This window comes from Suricata suricatta, chromosome 7 (assembly GCF_006229205.1).
Source record: "Suricata suricatta isolate VVHF042 chromosome 7, meerkat_22Aug2017_6uvM2_HiC, whole genome shotgun sequence".
Classification (NCBI taxonomy): domain Eukaryota; kingdom Metazoa; phylum Chordata; class Mammalia; order Carnivora; family Herpestidae; genus Suricata; species Suricata suricatta.
Window position 1 is genome coordinate 137,318,700 of NC_043706.1, and position 21,124 is coordinate 137,339,823.

The following is a 21,124-nucleotide window of genomic DNA, read 5'->3' on the forward strand; positions in this document are numbered from 1 at the left end:
GGGGTTATTAAAAAAGGGATGTCTAAAACCTTATTCTGCCCCTAAATTAACATTCAAACATACTTCACAGTTGCTAAGTGAAAGATACGGTCTTTAACATAATTGAATTTTCCTGATAAACACACAACTTGCTTCCTTCATTTCGTCCACCCACCTCTTCAAACTTCTGTCTAGTTTCAGCCTCCGCTAGCCTGCTGTTGGAGAGCAAAGATGCCAAAACGAGGTTCTGGGAAGGGAGAGAGCTTCAGCAGATTGCACATTTCCTGAAAGTGTTTCCTCTGGTATAAATAACTCATTAGCATGTACGAGAGGAGAGCCGTTTGGTCTACTCCACAAGCCTGTTGTGGTTGTGGGGCCTTCTTCAGAAGACATGAGCTCCAGTGCTCGCTTCGGCAGCACATATACTAAAATCGGAAGACATGAGCTCCAGATCCTCATCGAGACATAGGCAACCCTTCCTTTGTGATTCACGCACTGAAGGGAATGTTCCCTGCCTCACCTCCCTCCAAAGGGCCGTCTGCTCATTTCACATTCTAAAGGATATGTGCCTCTCAGAAGGAATTTATGCTTACCTCATAGAAATAGAAAGAATTTACTGGCATTTGTGCATACAATGATTTTCAAACCCTTCTTAGATCCTTAGACTTTATTTTGTTATAAAAATCTAAACTTCTAGTAAAAGTAAATGCTTGTAGTTTTTGATGGAAATTACTACAAACCCCAGATGACAGAGCAGCCAAAAACAAAAGCAAAAACCACTGAATCTCAGCATAGGTAGGTAGTATTATTACTGATATTCAGTCCACACTAGGTCATGTAACAGTCCAAATGCGTGCCCAGTGGCCACATCAACTTTCTGGTACCATGTCAGTTCTGGAGGCCATATTCTCAGAACTCCCTGGGTCTCAAAACCACTTCATATCAAGTTCATAGGAAATTAACTGTTGTCCTAAAGAAGACTTGCTCTATTTCAGAGGCCCTGGGGAAGAAAAGCTTGCCAACTCCAGAAGTCAGAAGTAGGCACACATGTGAATTAAAGGGAAAGAATGTTTGGCTCAATGGAATGAAGTCTTAGAAGAGTCCAATTATCAGAGGAGCCTCGTTGGAAGATAATGAGAGGTCCATCACCAAAAAGCCTCAAATATACCTGGAAGTGTGTAAATTTGCAATTGGAGGTCCATACCTGTTTTTCTATGGGCTGTGAACTCATAATGGCATCTATGCATTTAAAGTGTTGTAAACAGAACAGACAGCTGAGCAAAAAACCATAATATGTGACAGAGACCATATGTAGTTTGCAAGGCCTAAAATACTATCTTACCCTATAAGAAACAGTTTGAGTACCTATGGATTAGTTTTCTCGAAAGAGGTTTAAGCATAGTCTCAGCTTAAAAACTAGCACATAGTACTTAACAGATGTCCGTTCAGTTTTCTCTTACTTGAGTTCTATTTATTTCTGACCATTTCTAGAGCCTAGTGCTCGAACATTCCAAGTGGTTGGATCCTGGGTTCCCAATTTTTCTCCTTGGCGAACTCTTCATGCTGTGGTCTCAGGAGATAACATGCTCTTTGAGAGGCTTCATGCATATTTGTTACCATCTGGTTAAAACATAATTCTCAGCTTTTACAAGATTAGTTTTGACTTATTTTCTCCCCTTTGACCTACTCAAGCCACATGTCTTGGTCAGTTCAGGAGGGCTGGGAAATTCGGAAATGTGATGGTGAACGGTGTCGCATTGGGGTTCCTCTCTCTGCATGGAAATCAGTTCTTAGTCACTAGTATAGTTATATGATGATTCTGCTGATAAAATCAATTAGCCCATGCTCATGTAGCATCTTACACGTTGTGGATGCCTTAAAATAATCTCCTTGAGGTGTAACTCTTTTGCAGTTAGAGATAAGAAGTGAGTTTAAAAGGTAAAATATCTTCCCAACCGTCCATTTCCAACCGTTCTCAGATCAGGCTGAGCTCAGTAAAACTGTATGAGACCACAGAGTGTACCCGTTATGAATGGAGGTATGGTTTTGAATCCTAGTTTAAGATTATTAATGTACAAAATTTAACAATCATAATGAGAGCTAAGAACACAAAGGTTTATGATAAAAGTGAAATGAAATTAATATAAAATTGGAAGCCATCAAGGAGCACCCGGGTGGCTCACTCCATTAAGCATCTGACTCTTGGCTCAGGTTGTGATCTTAGGGTCATGAGATTGAGCCTGCATCAGGCTTTGCACTGAGCATGGAGCCTGCTTGGGATTCTCTCTCTCCCTCTATCTCTCTCTGCCTCTAGCCCCTGCTCGAAACTTGCTCTCTCTAAAATAAAAAATATTTAAAGCAATTAAAAAATGAAGCCAACAGATTTAACACACACACACACACACACACACACACACACACACAAATGTTTGGTCTAGCTTGGGAAAGGAATATTCTCTCAGGCAAAAATTATTTGATGGCCAAGAATAGAAATACCTCAAGAGTTAAGTAAAGGGTTTGCATAAGTTTGGACTGTGCAGTCTCAGGACAGGAAATAATATGTAGGAGCCACTGCTGGGTCACAGGGATTGGCAGGCTGGGAAGTAGTTGTTCTTGCCTCTTTTCATCTCTGGTGTGTTGTCTCTCCTGCTCTCCATGCACAGCCCCTTCCCTTCCCTGCAGATGGCTTTCTCGGGTGCATGTGTCCCAAAGAGCTGCCATATACAACTGCAGTGTCAGCTGCTTGTATGCAGCAATCTGTCTACAAGACCTTGTAACTTTGCTTCTCTCAACCAACTCTCCAAGTCTGTCAGTTTCCAGTTCCAAATGTCCTGACTGCGCTCTGATTGGGTATGTTGGGCAGGGTCCACATGCTGATCTAGTCAGCTGTTCCTACCTGGGGGTGTCAGCTGGTGGAAACCAGGCTGCCTATGCCTGCCCCATGCACAGGGGCTGTTTGATATGGAGAAACGTAATGACCGATGTGTTGGGACAGGCACACATAGGTGAATAAGAAATCAAAGAAGAAAAGTGAATCATTTAAAAATCTGGCCATTTTAAAATCTCACTTAGGATGTATCATGTTTGCTCACTATGAGGCTTTGTGTTCTCTAGACTAGAGTCTTTCTACCACTGGAGTAATCCTCTGATAGAATCCAGGCATCCACATTACGCAAGATGCTACACAAACATGGATTGATCAAGTCTATCAGTGAAATCAACTCAAAGAAGCTTGAAGGTAATTCCAAATATTTCTGATTAAATTATGAACTAGATGCACTCTACCACACATATGTTCCTAAAGAAAAAATGAATGTATTTCTCTTTCTGAGACGTTCCAGGAAATTCTCAAATTTATAATGTTTTAAAAAGTAAGCTCCATGCCTAATGTGGAGCTTGGACTCACAACCCTGAGATCAAGAGTCAAATGCTCTACCTACTGAGCTGTCCACATGCTCCAATTTTTAAATTTTGAACAGAAATAAGAAAACATTCAAATACACAGGCTTTCTGAAGCTTTCTGTTATCAGGCCAGTGATGAAACGAATAGCTGATACTAGCAGAGTCTTCCTGAACAAGATACAGAATTAGCCAGAAATGAAAACTTCTTGAAATCCCTGGAAGTAAATAGCTCTAAACACTAATGGGGGTGGGAGGTGGTTGTGGAGTGTCTCTGGAGTGACGAGGGGTACACTTTGCTGGGAGCTCTGAGATGCCCACCGTCTTCAGGGTAAAATCCTAGGTCCTTCCTACAGCCTCCACCATCTGGTCACCCCCCACCCATGCCCCCAACATACCCATTGACACCAACAACCTGGCCACCACTCCGCCCTCCTGCCTCCCCCTTCAGCTGCTTCTGCCTGTCACAGAGCCCGCACAGACGGGGCTCACAGTAAATATTAGTTATTGGGGAAACATATGACTAAGATATAGATAGGAATTAAAAAGACAAAGCTTTTCAATTCAAGATTATCAATGAGCAAACCGTGCCCCTTCAGCCTGCCAGTCTGTCTAGGGTTCCCTCAGATCCTTGCAACTCTTTGCTAATGTTTATCAACCTGTCCCCAGGGTGCTGGCATCTACTCCCCATTGCCACTCACCTGCATCCTCCAGTGCCCCTCATTCAGAGACTCCTCACCTCTCAAGGCAGACGGAGCCAGAAGCTGAAGCTGCCAGTCTTCCATGAGGCTGCAGTGTGCCCATTCTGTTGTCTTTAGACAAGGGGCTGCCTCCCAGGCCCAGGCCCAGTGCCCTGTCTCTATGCTGCAGTGTCTCCCCTTGTCTTGAAAGACTCTTCCTCAAAATTCAGACATGCCCTAGTCTTTCCCATCTTAAAAACATTTTTTAATTTAAAGTGAAATGTAATTTAATTAATTTTCAAAATTTATATTTAGTTTTCTTTAAATTTAAAAAAATGTCTTCCATCACCACAGTGCCTCCTCAGTCACTCCAGCACACTGTGCTTCACTTTGAGCCGAGTCCCTGAATTAATCACCTACCCTCTATCCCCTGGCCCTTCATGTCATTCCCACATATTTGCCACACCACCACCACACCCAAGCCTCTGTGACCCACCTCACACCCAGCTCCCCCAGCCCCCAGTCTCTCTTGTGGCTCAACCTAGTGGACACTGGTCACTCTTTTCCAGTTATTGAGCTTTGGCAACACTTGAATACTCACCAGCTTGTCCTTCTTGAAACATTCTCCACATGGTTCTTCCTTTCCTGGCTCCAAATGGCAGCCAATTTTTGGGTTTTTGTTTGTTTGTTTGTTTAAAGGACTTTGGACAATACCCGAAGGCAGCTTTCTCTTCTTTCTTTTCAAAAGCCTAACTACATTAAAGAGATTTATGCAAGAGCAGGGGATGAATGCTTTGGGAGTTACTGTGGGGAGGAGGCATTTCCCCCAGGATGGTGGGTAGATGATGGACGGGCCCTGCAGGCCATTCCTTTCCATCTCTCCAGGGATGTGGTGAATGAGGATGAATGTAGTGAGCCAATAAGGCTGGAGCTAAGCTCACAGAGATTTCTAGCTGACCCCATCCCAAGCCTCCTCCCACTGACGCACAGCAAGGAGTAGGACGGTGTTTCCTTCAGCCGTGCAGGCCTGGGAATGAACAAATAGTTAGTGACAAGCCATCCCTTCCCTCATTCATTGCACTAATGTCAACTGAATTCAAAATATGTGCCAGTCATCCCTCTAGGTGTTGTGGCTACACACCCAATCCCTGTCCTCATAGAGATTATATATTATGGAACAGATGGAAAACATGCAAACCAGTTTACCAGATGTCCGTTGGTGAATGTGAATGAACATCAAGAGAGTGGATGATTGTGTCACAGGCAACTGGGGGCTGGAGGCAGGAAAGGCCCCTCAGATCCTCAGTTCTGGGAAAGACCTAGGATTTGGTGAGAGAGAAAGAAAGTGGGGCATAAGCAGGAGCACCAGTAATGACCAGGCCTAATGGGTTTCTACCTGGACATATGGGATCTCAGATTTGACCTGTAAAAGCAGTAGCAAAACAATGCTCATTTCCTGGTCTTTGAACTCACTAGGAATACTGTAGTTGATTACGTTGCTAAAGCTTTAAAACCATAAGAAGAGAGTCTAGATCTTGTCATACTCAAGGAACTGCTGGCCCCAGTCCAAACCTATCCACCCATCTAACCACCCATCTTAAGCCCAGACATCACAGGGAAGAGGGAAGGGACATCGAGGGTTTTTCACCCAGATATCAGAGAATTAGGAATCATTTCTCCTTTCACACAGTATCTGGACACTTACTTTATGTTTGGGTGACTGAAGGGCTCTTTTGTAATTTTCTTAAAACAAAAGGTATCTCCCCCTCCAACAGAATGATCAATTGATGTCCATCTTTTTTTGGAAACTTGCCAAACAAACTCCCACTGCACACTGAATTATAAGTGCCATGACGGCAGAGGCCATGTCTGCTGTTTTGTTTACTGTCATGTCCTGGCATCATATGCACAGCCTGGCCCATAGTAGGTGTTCAATAAGTAAGTCTTCAAAGACAGAATGAATGAGCAAATGAATAACTGAATACATTCTGTTGCTCTCCTCTGATTGCATTTTTTGCTACTTCTTTCAATCTACTGGCTCTGTTCAGTTTGTTTCAAAGGACAGAGAATTTGAGGCTAGGATCATTATCTCAAGAAATTCCCACTAGCCTGGAGCAATTCTTCCAGTGTCTCCAGTTAGTATCTCATCCAGATCTTCAGTTAGCTTATTTCCAGTTCTGTGACAATGCTTTTCATTTATGCAATTTTTTCCATTTGGAAACTGGAGACCTGATACCCGAGATACATTATATACCAGTGTCACACAGAATATGAAAGTTTGGTAACTCAAGACTATCACACTTCCTTTCTTTTTTCCAACAAGTAGGGAAGCTTGCAATTAGGGGCAAAACAAATTGAGCCAGGGAGGATGTTCCATGCAAATAGCAGTCCCCCAAAATCTCTTCCTTGCCCTAATCTTCTAGAAGGCCAGGTAACATTAGGTAGTGAGAGGGTCTGGCTGGGAATTGGATCTCAGACTATGGAAGGAGTAACTAGAAAGGATTCTAAAGATGGGTATGCTGACTGCTTGCCTTTGCCCTCCTCCCCTGGTCTGTTTTCATGCCTTTACAGTCCACTTGTATCGGACAAGCTAGGATTCCTCAAAGTGCCAACAAGTTACACTTCCACCTACAGTCCCTTTCTGAGAAAAGAAGCTTTGTGAAAGAGCTGTCCCACCCAAGTCTCATTGGACAAGAATGATACTGGAGCTAGAAGGTGACTATAGGGACCCTCAAATGCATCCATCAGATTATCCTTTTAGGGAGATGATAGAGATAGATAGGTGATAGATAAATGATAGATGATAGATGATAGATAGATAGATAGATAGATAGATAGATAGATAGATAGATAATAGACAGGCAGCTAGATATACAGAGAGTAAAACCCACCATGATTTCAACAGTGACACTAAGAGAGAGGCTTAGACAGCAAGAGACACACAGGAAGAGCCAAGCTGTTTGGTTCAAGATGTTTGTTTTCAATTCTCTATCCTTGCTCTCCACAACCTTAATCAGACCTTTCCAAAGATGATACAGCCATCCAAGTAGACATACACTTTATACATATTTCATCAATTAAGCAAAAATTATTTGCTGATTATATTAGGCACAGTGATGGTGGATTAGTATCCCAACTGTAACCACATGTCACATTCAAATGAGAATCATTCAAGGAGGTTGAAGAAAAGGACTAGTTATGTAGGTTCGAGTGAGGACCCCAAGGAATACTGCATCAGTGGGCTGTGACTGCCCTTGAGCCTGAAGGGCCAGAGAAAGGAATGCTTAGCAGAATCCAGAGGGAGGTTTTCATAGAGAAGTCCAGTTTTAGAAAAGCAATGACCTCACTCAAGGGACCATGCCAGGTTCCCTCATTTCCCTTTCCCCTTCTCCCTAGTTCCTGCCAGGTCCCTATCACCCAAAACCATCTGGAAGCCAGGTGGCAAGGAGGCCAGCTGATAAGGTTGAAACAGGTTGGCCCCTGCAGCAGAGAGCAGAGTGAAGGATTGAACTGAGAATAACTGGAAACACAAAATTAGAAGCATGCACAACATCTGGGAATTGATAATTCATTTTTCACAATCATTAGTTACATTTAGCACATTTGATATCATTACCAAAAATGAGTTAAGGACAAATTTTAGAGTATTCACGTAAATAGAAATGAACTTCAAACTCCTTTCTTTTCCTGGAGCTGGTAGAGACTTTACAGAGCATTTCACCTAAATCATTATAGAGTTAATGAAACTGAGACTTTGAAAGCTGAAATAAGCTGCCAACATCACATTCCAAGTCACAGGTCCTGCTCTTTTCCATGGCAGGAGTGACATTATGAGCATAGGGGCCACCACTTGACTTTCCCTGACCTATGATAGATTGCTCATCTGTCAAGGTGGTTTCCTCCTGCCAAACTGCATTTGACTAGAGCATCACCATCAACATCTATCTTGGGCAGTTCTCCCACTGAAGAGTGCCAGCAGTCAAGGTCAAACCTGCTTGCCATCTCATACTGTCAATGTCTCTTCATTTTGATTCCTGGTGAGAACTAACTAACCTCCTACTCTCAAGGCCCCCCGATACGTGGTCAGAATTGGGGGGGAAATGATAGTTTGAATCAAATCTGTGTTTTCTACCCAACAGCATCCAGTTTTTGGTTTAGTTGACAAATATGGCTTCCTTCATTTAATTCAACTTATCAAGGATTTGTTTATAAGCCTTTGCTACATAGTCAACATCATGCTAGCTGCTGCTGAGGCCAAAGGGAGAGAAGATGTGCTTGTGGCCCTCAAAGGTTTAGTCAAATTTAAGAGAAAAAGCATCTATTCCACTCTTCCCATGTCCAGGCTGACCTTGGCATTACTTCAGGTCCCTTTTCCAGCCACCCCCTGTGATGTCATATTCAGAGGAGCTTTGCATGCTCTCTGCCCCTGCCTTAGCCTGGAGCCAGCCATATTGCTTTCACGGCTCTCCCACATGGGCTCTATCCAGGCATGGCATACACACATCCACCCTACAAGACCCTACTAAACCCCATCCCACCACCACCTCCTTGGGAGGTTTAGAAATTTATGAATTTGTCTTGAAAAAGTAGGGGAATTTGACGGTGAATTGAAAGATGGACCTTGAAAGCTCTATGTGGGAGGTAGTCTTGCCCTAGTAGAAGTCTGACGTTGATTCAGAAATGAACATGTGCAGTGCAGAGTCCCTAGCATTATACTTCATTCTGATGCAAGACGTCATGGGCTTCAACTTCAGCCTTAAGACAACACTGGGAGAGTGGGTGTAACCTGACCTGTACCCTCAACACGCTGGGATGATTAGAAGCAACATGTTGGTCCATCCCTTTTTTGATTCACCAAACTTTCAATGGCACGATGTGCCAGGGGGTGTGAATGAATGACAAATACACACAGAGTTTACAGTCTACACTAAAACACTACGTGAAAAGCTGGACTTTTCTTTAAAAGATTGGGGAAATTGTATCTCAATGGTGAATGATGGATAGTATGTGTTTATTTGTATCTCTGTGCTGTCATCTTGATTGTTCTGTTCCATGTGAAGCACAGCTGCTTTGAGACTCTAAATTCCATTTACAGCATTTTTAGATTGCCTCCTTTCATAGGAAATATTTATTTGGTGACCAGGGTTCTGTTCTGTTTTTGATATCGAATTGGAAAACGCTGTTTCCCCCTGGGAATTCTCTAGTTAATGAGAAACAAATGGCGGTCTGAGAGGTACAAAACTTGTTGACCAGTTCAGATTTTCTTGGTATTAATTTAAGGTTTTATCTATAGTCAGTATATTTCTGAGTTAATTGGTAATTATTGAGTTGTTAAATAGATTGTATCTTAGTTCACAGTTCAAATGCACCCACACACACATCCATAATAGCCAATTTCAGTAAGTCCTTAACAAGTGCCAAGAACCCTTTCAAATACAGACTCATTCACTGTTTGTTTTCACTAATTTATTTTTTTTTTTTTGGTCTTTAAATCATTTTGAGGTATGACTGACATACAAAAGCCCTGCATATAATTAGTGTATAGAACCTGATGAGTTTGGAGATAGAATATATTTGAGAAACCATCACCACAATCTATGCCTTAAACATATTCATTACCTTCAGAAGTTCCCTCCACGCCCTTTATTTATTAGTATTTTGTGTGTGTGGTAAGAACACTAACATAAGATCTACTCTTTCAGCAACATTTTAAGTATACAATAAGTAGTGTTAACTGCAGGCACTATTCTGGACAGTAGATCTTTAAGGCTTATTCATGCAGTATAATTGAAACTTTGTACCCTTTGACAAATCCCTCTCCATTTCCCCCTCACTGAGGCCCTGGAAACAACATTCTACTCTCTGCTTCCATGAGTTTGCCTCTTAGATTCCTCATTTAAGTGGTATTACATAGTATTCTGTGTCTGATTTGTTTCACTTAGGCTAATGGCCTCCTGGTTCATCCATATTGTCACAAAAATCAGGATTTCCTTCTTTTATAAGGCTGAATAACATGTTTGTAGGTCATACGATTTTATTCACTTTTTTAAAAAATGGTTATCATTCAGAATAGAAGGGGAGATCAAAAGTTTCTTAGACAAATAAAAGGTAGAGGAACTCATCACCACTAAAATAGCTCTACAAGAAATGTTAAAGGGGACTTTTTGAGTGGAAGAGACAAGCATTTGATTGGGTACATTGAGTGAAGCAGATGATCCTCACAGTGCAAGTGGGTATCATCCCAGTCCACAGAGGGCCTGAATATAACAAAAGGGTAAAAGAAGAACAAACTTGCTCTTTGCTTGAGCTGGGACATCTGTCATCTGTCCTCAGAAATCAACATTCCTGGTTCTTGGGCATTTGGACTCTGGCTTTCTTGGTTTTCCAGTCAGCAGATGACAGATCATGTGACTTACTGACCTCCATAATCTTAAGAGCCAGTTTTTATAATAAATCAATTATCCATCCATCCATCCATCCATCCATCCATCCATCCCTCCATCTATCATCCATCGATCTTCTATTGTTCTGTTTCTCTGGAGAACCCTAAATAAACACTATTCCAGTGGGTACAGACTGACAGTAAATAACATACATAGTGTATTACAAGATGGTAGGTGTGGTGAGAAAAAAAAAAAAAAGAGAAAGATAAGGAGTATAGGGAGTACCTGGGCAAATGTAGAGGTGGAGATGGTAGTTTTAAATAGGGAAGTAGGGATAGACCTCACTGAGAAAAGCCATCTGAGCAAGGCCTTAAAGGAGCATTGCAGGTATCTGGAAGATTGTTCCAGAAAAGGATTAGCCAGTGCAAGGCAAGACTGACCTGCCAAGGCCCATGCTTTAGAAGTCCCCACACATCACAAACACCCACACAGAATAAATTTATTGAAACCATGCACAGGTGTCTGAGTCATTGGGAATCTGGTGTGTAGACCTGGCATGGTGCCACCCACAGCCCCGGACACCCGCTGTGAGAGCCAGCCCTATGCAGCCTCAGGGTAATGCCTCTCATAGCTCTTGCCATATGTTTTTGAAACATCAGGCGACTGTTTTCCAGACCTCCATTGTTGGTGGACTGAACTTTGGCCACCATCGAGTGCAGAGAGGGCTAAGCAGCAGAAGCATGTTGGTAAGGGGTATGACAAAGTGATTAAAATGATCCAGTCCTTAGCTCAAATGCACTAGATTCTTGCAGAACAGAGGTCTTTCTTTTCCCAGTGGTATCAAATATCTATTTTTCTTTCTTTTCTTAATGTTCTAATTCTTGATCTGGGGTTCTCCTAGATGAGTGTGGTGTTTCCAATAGTTACACGTGGAGATTGATGAGTAAATAGCAAACAATTCATCTGACTCTTCAGTTTGCTATGTACACACACAAGAATGCATGAAGCACTGTACCAGTTCTTTCCAGTGATAACAAGATGTTGAATCTTCAGTTATAAAATCATAAATTTCTATTAAAATACTTAAGATGTTTGAATTAAAATCCCCCCAAATTTGGCTATACTTAATTGCTATTTATTTTAAATTGTGGTATTAATAATCATGTTTTATTTTGCCTTGTGATTTTGACAGATAATAAAATAAAAGAAAAATGACTGATTGAAATATGAAGAAAATTTCATTTCTCAATTATTTAGATTTACTTTATTATATTTGATGAAAATATCTTAAATTTTTGCACACTTTGATTCTAACTAAATTTTAATTTTTTAAATTAATTTATTTTCTTTGAGAGAGTGAGTGGTAGGGGCAGAGAGAGAGAGGGAAGAGAATCCCAAGCAAGCCTGAGCTGTCAGCATGGACCCTGACTTGGGACTCAAACTCACGAATTACAAGATAATAACCTGAGCAGAAATCAAGTGCTCACCACCTAATCAACTGAACTGCAAAGGTGCCCCTTAAATTTTAATGCTTAGCTCATTATTGCCAATATAACATTAATTACATAATTTGTCATAATAACAATTTTACTGAAATAGAGACAAGGAAAATAAACATTGTGGATAAATGTAAAATAATTTATGAATGTCTTTATTTTATTACTCATCTCTAGTCCAACAACACCAAAACATCCCAATAATAATAAAATACAGTCTTTGATATGTTTCAGATTTTCAGCCACGTAAAAATGATAGCTTAGGCATAGTTTCTATTTATGCATATTGATTTTTTGTTTTCTTATTAATTTTTATTATTTTTGAATATGAGGATATACCTGTCAATGTAGAATAGATTAGAGTTCGTTTAGAGTTGGTTGTCTTGACTTGTAGCTTCAAATTTAGATACACGGTGCGCAGGCCTCCGTCTGTTCTTGCTCCCTGGGTCCCAGGGTGTTGGTGGAGGACCCGGTCTGAGATACAGATGGGAGAAGGTGCATTCAAACGGCACCATAAGCAATTGTAGTCTTTCGCTGGTGGGCCTAAGGAAAAGCTGCCCTTCCCACACCGGACTTGTGCATCACAGCCTCCGAGGAGGCCTGCAGTCAAGCACGCAGGCCATGCTCTGTGCATATCTGCATTCCTAGCCCAAGCATCTCCATTCAGAGGTCTCCTTATCTAGACTGTCCCCAAGCACAGCTGCCAAGACAGCTTTATCAGGGGCGAGAGGGAGCCTGGGAGATATTCCCTTCACTCTGTGTCAGTACTCAGTGCTTTTCCACTCCCAGCCCTCCCCTTAGCTCCCAGGGCCACAAAATGGCAGGAACTTTTTGTTTTAGGCTACTTGGGCAGTGAGGAGATCCCACATCTTTGCTGACCCACCTGACCAGTGCCATTCCATGAGGAAAAATGGAACAGGAGGGGTTGTTTAGACCGTTATTTATACCGCTGCAGAAAGTGATTAGGGTCTTGTCGGTTTCTTTTGTTTTGGTTTGTCCTCTTCTTCAGCTATTTCAACCCCTGTCATCCCTCCACTCAGCTCAGCTCCTGACATGCATGAGGTCCTGGAGGACTTGTAGGTACTGAAGTAATTATTGCCACTCCTGAGTGAAATAGGAAGCCAGGGAGCAAAGATGTGACAGCGTCTGACTAACGTTGTAAAGGGATTATTCTCGGTTCTATGTGGGGAAGACACAGAACACAGGAAACACGGTGAAGAGAAGCAGGGATATAGGTTCACCCACCCTCCATACTGTGAGGCGTGTCTCACATAGTGTAATTACACTATTCAAGGAAACTCAGTATTTAACCCCCATACTCCTAAATGACCCCTGCATCAAAGAGAAAATCGGAAAGTAAAATTGAAAAATACTATAAATTAAAAATGAAAACACAACATAAGAAAATTTTTAGATGCAGGTAAAGCAATGCGTAGGGAGAAATTTATAGCATTAGATTAAGATTAGATTAAGATAAATTAGATTAGACTAAGAAGGAGAGATTTCTCAAGTCATTGATCTAAGCCTTTATTTTATGATTTTAGAACAAGAAGAATAAATTAAATCTGAAGGAAGTAGAAGAAATAAAATAATAAAAATAAGAGCAAGATAGTGAGGTTGAAAACAAAGGATAGCATGGAAAATAAAAAAAAACCCCTGCCTTTATTTTTTATTTTAATTCCAGTATAATTAACATACAGTGTTATATTAATTTCAGGTACACAATATAGCATTTCAACAAATCTATACATTACTCAGTGCACATCAACATAAATGTAGTCTTGATCTCCGTCACCCACCTCCTCCCCTCTGGTACTATCAGTGTGTTTTCTGTAGTTAAGAGTCTGATTTTTGGTTTGCCTCTTTTTTTTTCTTCATTTGTTTTGTTTCTTAAACTCCACAGATGAGTGAAATAATATGGTATTCGTCTTTCTCTGATTGACTTATTCACTGAGCATAATGCCTCTAGATCCATCTATGTTGTTGCAAATGGCAACATATATGTATAATGTATAATATGTATATTATATATATATATACCACCATTATACCACTTATTCTTTATCCACTCATCTAATGATGGACACTTGGGCTGCTTCCATAATTTGGCTACTGTAAATAATGCTTCAATAAACATAGGGATGCATATATCTTTTTATTTTTTATTTTTTTAAATAGTTTATTGTCAAATTGGTTTCCATACAACACCCAGTGCTCTTCCCCACAAGTGCCCTCCTCCATTAGCACCACCTCTTTACCCCCCTCCCCCTCCCCTTCAACCCTCAGTTCGTTTTCAGTATTCCTCAAATAACTATCAATAGAACTCCCCTATGATCCAGCAACAGCACTGCTAGGGATTTACCCAAGGGATACAGAAGTGCTGATGCATAGGAGCACATGTACCCCAATGTTCATAGCAGCACTGTCAACAATAGCCAAATCATGGAAAGAGCCTCAACGTCCATCACCTGATGAGTGGATCAAGAAGATGTGGTGTATATATACAATGAAGTACTACACAGCAATGAGAAAGAATGAAATCTGGCTATTTGTAGCAAAGTGGATGGACCTCGAGGGTGTCATGCTAAGTGAAATAAGTCAGGCAGAGAAGGACAGATACCATACGTTGTCACTCATAGGTCTAACAGGAGAACAGGAGAAACCTAATGGAGGACCGGGGGAGGGGAAGAGGGGAAGAGAGTTGGGGAGAGAGAGGGACGCAAAACCTGAGAGACTACTGCATATATCTTTTTAAATAAGCGTTTTTGTATTCTTCAGGTAAAAACTCAATAGTGGAATTACTAGATCATAAGGTAAGTGTAGGTTTTAATTTTGAGGAAACTCCATACTGTTTTTCCACAGTGGCTGCACCAGTTTGTATTCCCACCAACAGTGCACGAGAGTTTCTTTTTCTCAATATCTTTGCCAACACTTGTTTCTTATGTTTTTTATTTTAGCCATTCTGAGAGATGTGAGGTTTTGGTTTTGATTTGTGTTTCCCTGATGATGAGTGACATTAAGCATCTTTTAATGTGTCTGTTGGCCATCTGTATGTCTTCTTTGGAAAAATGTCTGTTCATGTTTATTTGGATTATTTTCTGGTGTTGAGTTGTAGAAGTTCTTTATGAATTTTGGATACCTACCCTTTATTGGATATGTCATTCACAAATATCTTCTTCCATTCAGTAAGTTGTCTTTTAGTTTTGTTGATTGTTTCCTTCATTGTACAGAAGCTTTTTACTTTGATGTAATCCCAATAATTTGCTTTTGCTTTTATTTCCCCTGCCTCAGGAGAAATATCTAGAAAAATGTTGCTATATCCAACGTCAGACAAATTACTGCCTATGCCCTCTTCTGGGATTCTTACCGTTTCAAATCTCACATTTACATCCTTAATCCATTTTTAGTTCATTTTTGTTCGTGGTGTAAGAAAATGGTCCAGTTTCATTCTTTTGCATGTAGCTGTCCAGTTTTCCTAAAACCATTTGTTGAAGAGATTGTTTTTTTCCCATTGTGTATTCTTGCCTTCTTTGTTGAAATTAATTGACCACCATGGGTTTATTTCTGGACTCTATTCTATCAATCTATGTTTCTATTTTTGTTCCAGTGCTACAGTCCTTAAGTTACTACAGGTTTCTAATATATCTTGAAATCTGGAATTGTGATACATTCAGTTTTATTCTTTTTCAAGACTGTTTTGGCAATTCAGGGTCGTTTGTGATTTCATATAAATTTTAGGATTATTTGTTCTAATTCTGTGATAAATCCTGTTTGTATTTTGGGACTTGGATTGCATTAAATGTGTAGATTCCTTTGATTATTATAGATGTTTTAATAATATTTGTCCTCCTAATCCATGAACATAGAATATCTTTCCATTTGTGTCTTCTTTAATTTCTTTCATCAATGTTTTACAGTTTTCAGAGTACAGGTCTTTCACCTCCTTGGTAACATTTATTCGTAGATATTTTATTATTTTTGGTGTAATTGTAAATGGTACTGTTTTATTTTTTTAAGTTTATATTAATTTTTAGAGAGATAGAGAGAGCCTATGAGCTGGGAATAGACAGAGAGAGAGGGAGACAGAGAATCTCAAGCAGGCTCGAAGCTATCAGCACAGAGACTGACATGGGGCTTGACCTCATGAACCGTGCATGACCTGAACTAAAATCAAGAGTCAGAGGCCTAACTGACAGAACCACCAGGCACCCCTTGCTGTGGGTTTTTTGTATATGGCCTTTATTACATTGAGGTATGTTCCTCTACAGCAACTTTGTTGAGGGTTTTTAATCACAAATGGATGTTGTACTTTGTCAAATGCTTTTTTTGCATCTATTTAAATGATCATATGTCAAGGAAGATATTGCTACGATTGAGGTCTAGGAGGCTATTTCCTGCTTTTTTCTCAAAGGTTTTTTATGGTTCCCTGTCTCATATTCAGATCCTTTATCCATTTTGAGTTTATTTTTGTGAATGGTGTAAGAAAGTGGTCTAATTTCATTTTTCTCCCAACACCACCTGTTGAAGAGGCTGTTCTTTTTCCATTGGACACTCTTTCCTGCTTTGTCAAAGATTAATTGGCTGCCCATGTTCATAGCGGCACTTTCTACAATAGCCAAATCATGGAAAGAGCCCAAATGTCCATCAATTGATGAATGGATCAAGAAGATGTGGTGTGTGTGTATATATATATATACACACACACACACAATGGAGTACTATATGGCAATGAGGAAGAATGAAATATGGCCATTTGTAGCAAAGTGAATGGACCTCGAGGGTGTCATGCTAAGCGAAATAAGTCTGGCAAAGAAGGATAGATACCATATGTTTGCACTCATAGGTCGAATAGGAGAGACCTGGCAGGGGACCATGGGGAGGGGAAGGGGGAAAGAGAGCAGGGGAGAGTGAGGGACACAGATCATGGGAAACTATTGAATACTGAAAATGAACCATGGACTGAAGAGGGAGGGGGAGGGATGGAGGGGGGTGATGGTCATGGTGGGGGGCACTTGTGGGGAGAAGCACTGGGTGTTATATGGAAACCAATTTGATAATAAACTAAAAAAATAAGTGATATGTTTTTTACTCTTTCTCTTGTTGATGTGATGTATCACATTGATGGATTTGCAAATATTGAATTACCCTTGCATTCCAGGAATGAATCCCACTTAATCATGGTGACTGATTTTTTAAATGTATCATTAGATTCAGTTTGCTAATATTTTGTTGAAGATGTTTGCATCTATGTTAATCTATGCTCATATTAGTGTATAGTTCTCTCTCTCTTTCTCCCTCCCTCTCTCTTTCTCCCATAGTGTCTTTATCTGGATTTGATATCAGGAGAATGCTAGCCTCATAGAATGAATTTGGAAGTTTTTCTTCCTCTTCTATTTTTTGGCATAATTTGAGAAGAATAGGTATTAACTCTTCTGTAAATGTTTGGTAGAATACATCTTTGAGGACAGCTGGTTCTAGACTTTTGTTTGTTGGGAATTTTTTTTTTATTACTAATTCAATGTTCTTGCTGGTAAATGGTCTGTTCAAATTTTATATTTCTTCCTGATTCAATTTTGGAAAGTTATATGTTTCTTGTAATTTACCCATTTCTTCTAGGTTGTCCAATTTAATGGCATATAATTTTTCACAATATTCTCTTAGAATTCTTTGTATTTCTGTGGCATCGATGGTTATTTCTCCTCTTCCATTTCTGATTTTGTTTATTTCAGTGCTCTCTCTCTCTCTCTCTCTCTCTCTTTTTGAGTATGGCCTAAAGTTTATCAATTTTGTTGATCTTTTCAAAGCACCAGTTCCTGGTTTCAATACTCTGTCCTGTTGTTTTTTAGGTTCTATTTCATTTATTTCTGTATAATCTTAATTATTTCCTTCCTTCCATTAGTTTGGGATTTTGTTTTTTCTTTTTCTAGCTCTTTTAGGTGTAAAGTTAGGTAGTTTATTTAAGATTTTTCTTGCTTCTTGAGGTAGACCTGTATTGCTATAAACTTTCTTCTTAGAACAGCTTTTGCTGTATCCCAAAGTTTTTGGACCGTTGTGTTTTCATTTTCATTTGTCTACATGTCATTTTGGATTCCTCTTCAATTTAATGGTTAATGCATTCATTTTTTAGTAGCATGTTATTTAACCTCTATGTATTTATGGTTTTTCTAGATTTCTTCTTGTGATAAATTTTTATTTTCATAGCATTGTGGGCAGAAAAGATACATGTTTGACGTCAATGTTTTTTAATTTGTTGAGGCTTGTTTTGTGTCCTAATCTGTGATCTATTCTGAGAATGTTCCATATGCACTTGAAAATATTGTGTATTTTTACCGTTCTAGGATGGAATTCTCTGAGAATATCTGTTAGATTCATCTGGTCCAATGTGTCATTCAAAGCCACTACTTCCTTGTTGATTTTCTATTTGGATGATCTATCCATTATTTTAAGTGAGTTGTTAAAGTCTCCTACTACTATGGTATCATTATTGATTGCTTCCTTTATGTTTGTTATTGTCTCCTTATGTATTTGGGTGCTTCCATGTTGAGTGCGTAAATATTTACAATCATTATATCTTCTTGATAGATTGTTCCCTTTTTCATTATGTAGTATATTTCTTTGTCTCTTGTTACAGTCTTTGTTTTCAAGTATATTTTATGTGACATAAATATTGCTGCACCAGCTTTGTTTTCACCTCCATTTTTCATTTTTTCACTTTCAATCTGCATGTGTCTTTAGGTATGAAATTAGTCTCTGGCAGGTAGCATAGAGACAGGTCTATTTTTTTACCCATTCTGTTACCCTATGCTTTTTTATTGGAGTGTTTAGTCCATTTACATTGAAAGTAGTTTTTGGTAAGTGTGCACTTATTGACATTCTGTTATTTGTTTTATGATTATTTTTGTAGTTCTCTGTTCTTTTCTTCTCTTGCTAGCTTCTCTCATGGTTTTCTGGCTTTCTTTAGTGATATATTTGGATTCTCTTCTATTTACTTTTTGCATATATATCACTGGTTTTTGATTTGTGATTATATTAGCTTTGAATATAACAACTTCTGCATATAAGTTATGCAGTTTGAGGCCAGTCTTTACTCCTCCTCCCAACGTTTTAGATATATGATGTCATACTTTTCTTGCCTTTATTTTGTGAATCCCTTAATTGATTTTTATAGATTGCTTTTGTGCTTCCAACTTTTCTTACTTGTACTTATAATCTTTCTTTCCCAGAAATGCCCTCACAGACACACTCAGAAATAATGTTTTACCAGATATCTGGGCCTCCCTTAGCTCAATCAACCTGGCATGTAAAATGAGCCATCACAAATGGGAATGCAAAGAGGATAGGAATCTGTGGTATCCAGAGTGCCTAGAACACTGTCTGGCACACAAGTGAAAGAATCAACTCCTGACTCTGTTCTAGACCGTTTGTATGCACAAAAACCAAGGCATAAGTGGCGAAGTAACTTTCCCGAAGTGACACAGTAGGAAGGGGTGACACTGGGATAATTCCTCAAGAAACATGGTGAAGGCTCCATGGTATAACTCTGTCTTCAGTAGACAGCACCTTTCATGTAGTAACCAGTCAACAAATTGCAACTATTCTTATATGATGAGCAATCTCCCATCAGGTCTGTGGTCTGTGGGAGCCTGCGACATGTTCATGAATGCACACCATTTCCTGTCTCTTGCTATGTTACAGCAGATGAGACCCTGACATTGCTATGGACTCATTAGTCACTCAGAACATTATAATATGCTGTGAGTTAGATTAAAACCCCAAGTGCATTTTTGTAGCCCCTGTCTGCGCCTCTGCATGTCATCCACCTGTTAATAGAAACAGGATCCCTATGTTGATAATCAACTTATATCTCATTGACTAAAATTCTGTTTAGTTGGAGCCAAGAAGATTGTCTTTTCCTTGTGAAAAAAGCATCAGCTACATTTTGCATAGGGAGAATAACAAAAATATTAATTCAGTCTGAAACAATGACCTCACTAATTTTTAGTAGTTTCTGAGCTGACCTGACCAATATAGGCAGCTCTCAGTTTATGAAAGATTCATACTTAGCATTCATCTTCCTTGTTTTCTGCTCTGATAACTACTGCAAAACAGACATTTCTAGCTCTGTTCTTTTCCAAAAAGCCACCAAGATCCTGGAAGACTTTTCCATATGTCTTATCAAATATTGCTGATAGATCCTCCTCAAAGAAAAACACCGAATTTTGCCACCCTTATAAAAGTTTCTTAAAAGTTTTAAATATGGGAATAAAATATTTTATGTAAGATAGGAATTATGAATCTTTACAAGTCTGTTTCTGTAGAAAAATCAAATTAGTTGTATCTTATAGATGAACCCCCCCTCCCCGACTGAATCCTGCTTGTATAACATTTTTCAGCATTGTAAACCCAGCAGCAACCTGTTCTAAGCACTGGGAGAATTTTCTAGGCACTAATAATGATGGCTGCTTAAATGTGTCTGTAAAAATGGCTGCAGAGTAGGTGGGGTGAGCTGCTATGGTCATGCATGTAACAGTGTATAGGCTGCACACTAAACAAGGAGGTGGAAAAACATATTTTAAAAGAGGATTTTTAAGAACTTAGGCTCCTCTTTATATTAGTTTTCTCATATTTCAAATAATTAAAACCTATTGCCAAATTTGAAATAAAATTGAACTGTTAACTTCCACTTAGACTAGAATATACAAAGTACTTTTCTCATTAAATGTACCAAGTTACTCAAATGCCCTGGAACCACTGACTGCTTCCCTCTTTGCTGCTGACCAGACGCCAAAGCTAACAGAGCCAAGTGGGACCCAGGGCCCTTCCAAATGGAGACATTGCAAGGAAAATCTTAAACCTCATGAATCTCCAAAGTTTCTTTTCTCTTTTGGAGTGAGGAGAAAATTCAGATATGACAAAGCATTGAGAATCCTTGTACTGACATGAGAGCCTGCAGATTCAGGGGGAAAGGATGACAATTCTGGTTGGTGAGATGTTTTCATTCCCTCTGAGTTGGGTCTCTGACTGTAGAAGTTGATTCAGATTTGTCAATAGTATGTAAAGCTTGTATGAACATCGCAGAAAGGTGTCCACAGTGTCCAGAGTGCTTCCCTGTTATGGAGGTTATTATTTTATTAGTAAGTGGACAGTGGTTTTTATTGAAGCTCTTCCTGAATATTCTGGTTCTTCT